This window comes from Oryza brachyantha, chromosome 5 (genome assembly GCF_000231095.2).
Source record: "Oryza brachyantha chromosome 5, ObraRS2, whole genome shotgun sequence".
In the NCBI taxonomy this organism is placed as follows: domain Eukaryota; kingdom Viridiplantae; phylum Streptophyta; class Magnoliopsida; order Poales; family Poaceae; genus Oryza; species Oryza brachyantha.
The window spans coordinates 3,600,326-3,611,743 of NC_023167.2; positions in this window are offsets into that span (position 1 = coordinate 3,600,326).

Below are 11,418 nucleotides of genomic sequence, written 5' to 3' on the forward strand. Positions count from 1 at the left end.
TTAAATATTAGATTAGAAAATATATACTACAACAATATCATCTTTAAATTTGTTTATAACTTTTAAGAGCATTTTGAGGAAACAAGGGGGCATCCCCTAGATGTGAAAAACACTTTTCCCATGATGGCATTTACACTCATGATCACTAATTCGCTTCAAGAGAACCTAAATCGATTAATTCTCTAAGAAAACAAACTTCAAGGGATGACTAAAAATGGTTTCTGTATTTATGACCACCTTCTGTCAATTGTAATATATTTATATCCCATGTGATTTATTTAGTAATATTTTAAACTCGTGCAAGTGGGAATCTTTCCAAAATTTGCAGAGTGAAAACTCATCAAGTGAGCATTAATCCATCACCCAAAACCATTCAAGTTTTGCACAACCATGCATTGAAGGTGAATGGTTTCAATAGTTTTGATTGAAAAATGTGTTGACAACCAACTGAAGAGGATGAAAAAGTATATGAATTTAGTGTGAAGTTTGAACCATTTAGTGGTATAAAAAAAGTAATAACGAAATTACTCAATAAAGAGAAAATGTTCACCCCGCAACCTTTGAACTTATACCGAAGTTCGTAAAACAACTAAACTATATATTATTTCACACTTGTCAAATTTGTTTAGGTCATACATAGTCCAAAGAGATAGCCTTCAATAAAATTTTAAGAATATTTGAGTATTTTACTAATTAATTTCCATTTCACCAAAATCCACTTTAATTATATGTAGACAATAGTTAACAAGTGAACCATTTAAACAGTTATATTCAACATCGAATAGTGCATGGTTTAGAAGTTCAGTTTTGTTTTGCAAAATTAGATAAAAGTTGAGTGTTGTAGAATGCACATTTTCCTAACACATGCATAGTAGTTGACAACTTCAATAATGTAATAACCTAAACCATGAGCTCAATTCTAAAATATACCACTCTTCACTAATTCATTAGGAGGACTAACTAGTTAGTGGTTGTAAAAGTTCTCTGTTCTCCCACCACAACATAGAGAAAGGGACCATTTATATGTTCATTGCACAAGAAGCACTTTCTTGAGTGTTTTTCTTTTTCTTGTCAAGTGTTTAGTATTCAAGTATAGTGAATATATTGACACTGACACCATAACTAATATACTTTACACAGTTTCCTTTTGAACAAGGAGTAGTACACTCAGCCAATAAGAGTTGACAAAGAATTATTGGAAGTCAATAGTTAAAATCACGTCGATTCTGTCCTTTTTCATGTGCGAGATTGTAGTATCAATACCTACTAGAACATTTCGAAAAATGACATGTCTATGTTAGATGATACAATTAGCACAAATAGCTAACATGTTATTATGTTATCCATGTTTGTTGCCCAGCCTATATGCATGGATATATAGGATAAGATGACCAAACTAGGAAGAACCTAGAGGCAGACAAGAAAACACCAATATTTATCTCTTTGTGGCATCAGCAAATGGATGCGGCACTTATTCTGTTCAAACTAGGGAATTGAAGGACAGGTTGCGTACATCTTGTGATCTCCTACTCCTATAAATACCATGTCATCCCCTTCAGAACACATAAGCCACACATTCAAATAAAATAGTAGCCTACAAAATTTAACTATCTAGTTTAAAGTATTGGAAAGCAATGAGGAGACTAGCTAAGAGAACATATTGTTTTGGGCATTTGTGGTTTTCTGTTGCTAATCAATTAACATGCATGATGATATGTGTTTTTTATTTGTTGTTTGTGCATAGAGAAGAAAACAAGGAGAATGGGAGCCGACAGAAGAGAGTGAGCATATATAGTTCTTTTCTTGCATATGTGATCATATATATGCATGGGTGTTGACTAAATAGAGATATATCATATATAGTTCATGTGCTTGAAGCTATATGTGCTCACTTCTCTTTCTGTCAGCAAATTCTTTCCCTCTCTTCCTCTCTCTCTATCATATCATGATATATATGAATTCATATAGTGCAAATATATACATTATGATTGATAACATATTTTTCAATATTATTAGTGCATGCAGGTGATGTGCTATTTTTTTGGTTGCTATATATCCAGGTAAAATCTGGAGTACTCCATATGCTGAATTGCAGTTGTTTTCCTCTTTTTCCTTCTTGGTACAATGCTACCACAAGCAAGCTAGCTTTCTAATTGGTGCCTAAATTGGTTGAATATAGTACTCCATCTGTCCCTAAATATTTAACGTCATTGACTTTTTTATACGTGTTTGACTATTCGTCTTATTCAAAAATTTACATAATTATTAATTATTTTTATATCATTTCATTTATTGTTAAATATATGTTTATGCATATATATAGCTTTACATAATTTACAAAAATAAATTCAATAAGACGAATAGTCAAACATGTATAAAAAAAGTCAACGGTGTGATGACAGAGGGAGTATATATCTTTGGCATTTGCATGGATAAGTGTCCATGGATCACTTCTCATACCAACTAATGCATTGTTTTTTTCCATCAAAAATATATGTAAATAGACACATTTCTCCTACTAACTTAATTATCCATATCATTTTAACCATTTGGTGGGTTTCAGGGTGGTCCACATGTAAGTGAGACAATTCAGAAGAAATGAGATCTCAAAAAAAAAATACAAATGAAGTTCACAAGTTGTACTCCATAGGTCTGATTGGATGCAACAATATCTTCGTCACCTTGCTTTTACAAACTATGAAAGATGGGGGCAGGCTAAAATTAAAATTGTGTCCGCCACGACTAAGATCTTATATATGGATAAAATCATCATCCATTGCTCAATGAGATGGCTATATACATGATCATTTGATGGGAACCAATATATAATGAAGATGATCGAGTGCCTTCTTTATTGTATAGTGCAAGACAAAGAAATGATGGAAATTACATATGTTGATTCCAAAGTTAATTATGTATTAGGAAGTTACATAGGTTGATTGTAAAATATATATATATGGTTTGGCATGTGTACTGCAACAAATGGGGTCATAAAATGTACGGTGTAATCGAGTTATATTCTTCAAAATATATATTTGCTTCATGAATATGTATGTTACATACATATAGATATATCAATACTTTTCCGTTCTTATTATAGATTGAAGAACCATATTTTGAATGTGTTTACCACATATTTTACCATTTTAGTTGAAATATCTCTCTTAATTATATTCAAAAATAATACATAGTAGAAAATACTAATAAACATAATGAAACTCCAGTCATATTCAACATTTTTATTTTGAAAACATCAAAGCGAGGTTTATTGCAAGAGACTAGATATACTATACACATGTAGAAGTCAGCATATGAGGCCACATTATATTACTCCCAAATTAAAACTTTCATCATGTTAGATAGTCCTTGGATACTTTATACTATTACCTAATATTATTATCCTACACAAATTAGTATTCTTAGTGTATATTAGGTATTATCCATAAGATTTATGAGAACTCTCAGTCCACACAATACAATTGTATTGCACACGTCAATGTCCATGACAAATAATAAGATTGCTATTAAGTTATAGATTTACCCTTTAATTTTACATGGATTTCTTTAATTTTTTTAAGAAAAAGTTGTTAGAATTAAATTTATACCGCCACTTTCAAAATGTAGTGCCACATAAATGGTTCGATTGTCTAAGAAAATGGTTCCTAAATTTATAGTACATATATAATGTAACCGATGGTTTGTGCAAAATAGCATTTTAATTTTTCTTTGTATCAATTCAGTTCTTTTAATTCAGTAAAGGTAGTAACATGTGATTTTTGTTTACCTCAATTCATTTAAAGAAACTTGTGCATATGCCTTCAATTTCTTCCGATGACATTTTTTCCCAAAGTAGTTTCAAAGGCATGTTCTTGCTTATACATTTTAAGTATGTAACATTTCACTAGATATATATCTAAAAAAAAATTAAGTAGGGGTGGCATGGTGTTCTCTCTTATTTTTGATATGGTCGTTAATATGTCAAATCAGTTAATATGTCAAATCATAATTTGAAGACATGCATGCTTATTTTTCAAATTGACTAGAACGCAAATTGATTGATCTCCCGCGAAATCAAAACTGCATATTAGTTAACATAGATATGTTTCTAGATAATAAAAACATTTAGCAAAAATATGTGTGCTCAGATGGATATAATTGATTAGAAGACATACACGCGCAAATTGAATGATCTGTCACAAAATTAAAACTGCATATTAGTCAACATACATACATGTTTCTAGCTAATAAAAAGATGTCAAATATATTTGTGCTCAAATTGATAGGACTCCAATTGTAGAGCAGGACCACTGCCAGAATGTGCCCTGTGTTTACTTGCCATATACATGCAGACATGCTGCACATATATGCATTTGACTTTATGCAGTAGTTCATCTATGGCTAATATGTAACCTGCACCTCCGTACTCTTCAAGAGAAAAGTAAAGAGAGTGCAGCCGACAGAACATATATTCTCCTCCCACAATGCGAAAATGCTCTCAAAATATATATATTAAGCAAGCAAAAAGGTGCTGATATGCACTGCACAATACTAAAGGAGTAGACCAAGAGAACCCTATCATTAGTAGAATGCCAGAGACCAGACACTTCAATGCATATTCTTCCTGTTCTTGTTCTAGAATGATGAAGAATTATTCTAATCTCCTTTTGCATTGGATCTTTGATCATGCAGTCCTTATCATCTTTTGTATCCCTTTCCTTGGAGCAATGCATGTAGCTATAGCTAGAGATCAGCATGCATTATTGTAAAAGTTAGCTATAGCATAGCATGTTTATGGATATCAATATTATATATATATATATAGTCAGGGTCCAAAAACATATCAAATCACCTCTAAATTTCGATTTATATGGCTCATTAGATTCTTCATATCAAAATCTTGTAGCACGCAAATTTTTTTTTATTTTTGGAGATTTTTAAGTATTTTTTGGAGATTTTAAAATTGACTGTACTTTATTAATAAAATAATCAATGTGTTATGTATCACTTTTAAAAATCTCAAAAAAATACTTAAAAATCTCCAAAAATGAAATTTTTTTTGCGTGCTACGAGATTTGGATACAAAGAATCTAGTGAGCCATATAAATTAAAATTTAGAGGTGATTTGATAGGTTTTTGGACCCCAACTCACGGAACCGCCCATGAGTTGCAACTCACCGTAGCTACTCTCTATATATATATATATATAAACATACAAGCACATTACCCGTGCGTTGCAACGGGATTTAATTTTTAAAAAATATCATAACATGTTATTAACATTATTTTTTACGTGTTATATTTTAATTATTACATATGTTTATTATTAATATATGGGTCTATTAATCTCGCGGTTCTTTTCTGTTCATAATAAGTAGAGTTAGTGGGAACGGTTAATATGTAGAATCCGCCATTATTTTTTCTTTTAAAAATAGTGTATAGATAAAAAAAAGGAGTTGGTGGTGGTGACCACTAGCAATGTTTAATGTTTATAGTGGTATAGATATGCATGAAGTACTAATAAAAGCTATAGTGCCAAGCATCCGCATCTGATCCATATAAAGGAGAATAACGGCTAACATGATCTATATATGTCGGCTTTAATTCTTTAATTTCTATGGATAACAATGCGGCCATCAAAGAAAATGTTTGCTGGTCAATGTCAACGATGCTAATAATTAATATGTCGACACTTATGTAATGCTCATGTCATGCTTGATTAAAACTTTTTGGGTCAAAGAATGAATAATATACATGACATAAATGATTGCTATGCCAGTTTTTTTCTTGATTTTTTTCCTAAAATGAAATTAATATGTCCAATTAACATAGATTAACTGGTTATGCAAAAAGAGGAACAATATATTGATTATTCCTTTATCTGAAAAGGAAATATTAAATTATTAGATAATTTCAGTTATTTCCATTTCTCTCTCAACTAATTGATTGGTTTCTTTTATTGTATATTTTAATAAATTCGTTAAGCATGTTCTTCCATATGTAAATTTGGAAATGATACTTTATAACTTATGCCTCTACATTGTACTGACAACATGTTCAATATTATTCACCTAACTAATTTCGTACTAAAAAAAGCATATTATATATATCAATGCATATAAATGATTTTCATATCACATTCTTTATCACTATATATATATCTATTAACGCAAAACTCACATCAACATGCTGAGGACCCGAGAGATTTGCTTTGCTCTAGTGCAGGTCCTAGGCTCTCTGAGGTTCGAGGCGTGCCAGTTAACGTGATCATGCAATTTACAAGATGGATACTAGGATTTGATTATATCAACTAAATGATCGGCCGATATGGCAATGGAAGTTACGGTGGCCAACTGATGGGTGCGAGATCTGGGTTATGACACAATCAGCTATATATATTGATGTCAGCTAGCCAATTCACTAACATCATTCACCATGTTCTAATGATATATTATAGAGGACATGGGATTAGGTGGTAAAATAGTTGAGGCACGCAAACTTGATGGTAAATTCTCTAAATTCTCGCTAGGCTTTGATTTGGGATGACCTGATTGCCGTGACGACTCCATAGGACTGGCAATGGAGGTGCTGTGGGCGCCGGTGGGTTGGAAGCGCCATGGTTCTGGACAATGGAGATCGGGGCTGACGTGGTGGCGGACGACGGGAATTGGTGCCTCACTGGGTGGCGGGGGTATGGTCATATGGACGATGGGCGACGTGGAGGCAGTCTTGAGGAAGACAGCATCGCTGGCCGAGGAGGCACCCTTGATGATGAAGGATCAACGATCATGACCTTGATGGCGAAGGATCGATGGTGGCGGCGGCGGCGTTTGGTGCAGGAAAGAAATTTTTGGCTTTGTTCTTAGGATTGGCAATTTCCTCACCGAGTCTCGCCCCTATGGGGCTAGTGGTGGGAAAGATTATCTTTCTCCAACAGGGGTCTGAAGTGTATAAATCCATTAAAGAATCAAAATTTGAAGCCCGATAGACCCATGCCTAGTTGATATAGTATCCATATGAGCATATATAAATCCTCAACCCTAGGTCGCATTCGGTAGGAGGGGGTATGGGGGTTAGTACATGATTAATTAATTATTATTTATAAAATAGATAAATATGATTTTTAAAACAACTTTTCTATAGAATTTTTTTTAAAAAAAATACACTATTTAGCGGTTCGGAAATCGTGCACGCGAAAAACGAGGGGGCTGAGGTTAAGAAGAGGAGAGCCGAATGTAGCCCTAGTTCACTCATCTCTTCTCCTTTCACTCCACACTCGCCACTGCCCTTCCACTCCATTGTCGCCAGAGCCAAGAGCCCAGGAGTTGAGGAGACCGCCTCGAGCCCTTGGTGCTAGCCGCCTGACCCCTTTGATGTCGGTTGCTTCTTCCTAACAAGAGTAAGTGATGCACGCTGACCGCTGCCGTCACCCTCGACTCCGTGCCTGTCGCCGCACCATCGCCATCCACCCACGGGACCCTGGTCAGGATCAAGGTTGTTCTTGATCAATCTGGCCCTAACCCACCATATTTTGACCCTACTTGTTCTAAACTACATTAGCTATTACCTTGATATCTGTTCGCATGCTTTTCAAACTATTAAATGCCACAATCTATACGCAAATTTTATATATAGAAGTTTCTTAAAAAATCAAATAAATATATTTTTTTAACCTTTTAACATTTAATTTTTAATTAATCATATGCTAATTATATTTCTAGTTTTGTTTTATGCTGACCGGCTAATTTTAAACTCTCAAATGAATGCATCCTTTGACCATCGGAATTAAATAACAATGAATGAAGTACTAAGAACACGTAAAAGTAGTTGCTGTAGTGTAGGCTAGAAATGCATACCTCATCTCACATAAATTTTCAGGAATATTTTGATATGGATCAATAGACATCTAACCTACCCTGTTCATTCCACAAATAATTAATATTATTTATTCCTTTTATTTACTCTGAACAATCCATGCACAATAGTGGCATTTCACCTAAGTGATGTTATCAATAGAAGATTGTTAGACAGTACTAGTAAGCATTTGCACTAGAGAAGTCCACACTTAAGTATGAAATTTAATTAGAAATTTAATGAATGCTCAAGGGAGCTTGAGTGGGCTCAAAATGCAAAATGTAGTCGCTAAACCCAGCCCAAAAATAAACAAATGTAACAATGGCTATATTGTTTAGTACCTGGGCTGGCAGCACCCTAGTACATACGGCCCATGCATGTGCTGTGTGTCTCAACTCATTTGTGATGTTATCTTTCTAGTAGAAGAATGTTTTTCTTTGTTATGTTTTTCTTACTAGTGTAGAAAAAAATGTTTGATCTTGTCATGTTAGCATCTCCCATGTTTCTTGACTTTCCCCTGCTTGCCCAACCATGTTTTTAAACAAATTAGGCTTTGGTTGTAACACAGGATTGATGAAAATTCTTCGTTTCAAATCATCCAATCAGATCCAAGGATCTAAATGTATATGTGTGCACGGTGCGCACCAGGAGAACATTTCCAGTATTATATTTGCCACTCCCTCCCACGTCTTTACTTCAAATGATGCTGCAACTATTTATTACTCCCTCCGTCTTGCATTGTAAGTATTACGTACCTAGATTTATATAGATGCTAATGAATCTAGACATATATATAAAGTATATACATTCATTAATAAATTTAGGTAAGGATAGAAAGACTTACGATATGAAACGGACGTAGTACATGGTTTTCTAACACGTAAGGCCGCTAGTAAAATCCGTAAGTAACGAGAAAACAAATGCTTTCATGTATACTAGACTGATGTGAAGTTCATGGGCAAATATGAAAATTATACCTCCTATGATATTTTTTATATGGCCTGTTTTAATTTCAAAATAATGATGTTAAATAGTATAGGGAGAAGATATACAGTGAATATTGGACAATTGCATTGAGCTTGGAGCCCGGTATACAGAGAGTTTACACTGGTAAAGATAAAGGAAGATGCGATAGAGGAAAGGCTCTAATCAAATCAATCGTATCATAATATCTCTACAACTACCATATATAATCTTATCATCCTCACACAGTCCAATATGAGCAAAAATGAGTTGCATACTTGCATCATATACAACTCCCTGTTGATCTCCTTATATTTAATGAAAATGTGTTAATGCTTTTAGGGCACGTACAAAGGGTTCTCATTGCTGTCTCTATCGATGCATCCTCACTGACGTGGAAATCGATGCATCCTCACTGACGTGGAAGAGAGATGATAGGAGAGAGAAAAGTGATTGTTTTGCATGGAGTCGGTAAAACATAGACTCTTGGCGCATAAAACGAAGAGACAATCAGAAAATCTGCTTTGTACGTGTGCTGACTCTAATCAAAAACGTTGATTAGATGGCATTCGAAGGGGAAATTAATTAACCTGTAATTATAAGGAGTCAGCTTGAAAGAATATTCATTGCATGAGAAGTTTTTTCTGCTGATGTAGCTTGAGCTAGAGCCTATAATAGGCTCTACCATTGAACATACCCTTATATATCAAATGAACAAAACAATTGTGCAACTCTCAATAACACGTAATTCAACACCTAAATTTGTTGTGAGTTAAAAACAAATATCATTGTGTCTTCTATATTACATGAAAAAAAATTAATCAGATATTAATTGTCCATACTGTATAGAAAACATTTATCACATGGACCTTTTTCCAATTCAAAAGTATACTACATCGTTTTTAACAAAGTGAAATTACCTATGATGTTTTCACTAGTTGTGTTTCCCATTTATTATTTATCTCGAGAGATTCATATCTCTCATTCAATGATTAAAACAATATCCCACGACGATGCATCATTTGACAGATTAAGAAATTCACTTATTTAACCTAAAACATGGTGTCGACACAATATTCCTAAAACTCGAAATATTAATTCATATTTACTATAGATTTATTTGATATTATTGTTAGTGATGAACACAAATTTCATTGTCTTGGCGTTGTTGCCGGTGTTCTAATGGTGTTCCACACCAACTTATGCTTATGCTACAGTTCCACTTGCACCAATGTTGTGGTTGAATTTGATTCTAAAGGCATATAGTGCATGTTTATAGATAATTAAAAAGTTTATTTCTTTATGTTTATATAAATTCTTTGATATATATAGAAAACGTTTGCATTGTTTCTAATTGCAAAGATAATTTCTAACCTATAAAAACTCTATAATTGGTAACATAATTTCTAATACATAGAAAATATTTAATATATAGAAAATCTCTAATTGGAAAGTCTATATTTTTAATCATTATATAAACTCTCTAACGATTCAGAGCATTACATTAACACAAATGATTCTGGATCGTAAGATTTGCCCAATGAGTAAAAGTAGTAAGTGCACGATAGCATTGATGATAGTATTTTGTGTCGTAGTCGATGTAGCCAAAGGTAATGAGCCGAGAGGGCCATGGTCGATGAAGCCACGTATAGAGTAGTTGTAGTTGATGTAGTCGAACTCGGGAAGAAGATGTTAAGGTAGCCAAGCTGTAGGGTGTACATGGGGCATCGTAGAGTGGTCGTGGACGAGGACGCGCTAAAGACGATGATAGTGACACAATCACGGTAGTCGTTGAGAAAGATGACACCGAAGAGTCGATCTTGTCGAATCGTGGAGGACAAGATGACGTCGAGTTTGCCAGACTCAGGGACAACTCAAGGATGAACACGTGCAATGGTGTTGCCAACACCATGCGGGCGATGTAGGAGACCACCATGAATTGTACACCAATGTTGACAGAGACTAGCAGAGAAGGCCACCATGATGATCAGGGCACAAGAACAATGAAGGAGAATTGCCATTTGCGGCCAGGGGCAGTGGGTGGTGGGGGCGGCGGGACAACAACGGTGATGCAAGGAGGTGATAGTGGCGATAGTGAGGGACGGCGATGGCTGAGACTCGAAGATGCAAATAGGCCCCTCCCCAAGTTACTTATAGCACAGGAAAGGATATATTGGAAATTCTGGTTCTGACAAGTAATCCTAACAAACAATGAGACCATTTTTAATACTAAAGGAAAGTAACAGATAAAAGGAAAAATGGATTGTACTGATTAAGGAATCATATGAACGGCAGAGAGGAAGGGAGAGATATAGGGATGGTGCACATGGTCGAGAGGCATGGCCGGCCACGCCAGCGTCTTGAACTCAGCCCATGGACGCGAGTGTCGACTTTAGCCCAAGAAAAGGAAAGGAAAGTCCCACAGCCAAGGAAAAGGAAGAAAAAACCGTTGCTGAAATTTAAATTAAACTTTAGACAATTTTTAATCGTTGAAACTTTAATCTATTTTCTCTGTAATTTCCACGATAAATCCTGTTAATCAATTTCGACACAACGAATACAACAAAAGTATATGCGGCCTTTGTGTTCGCTTAATTAATTTTT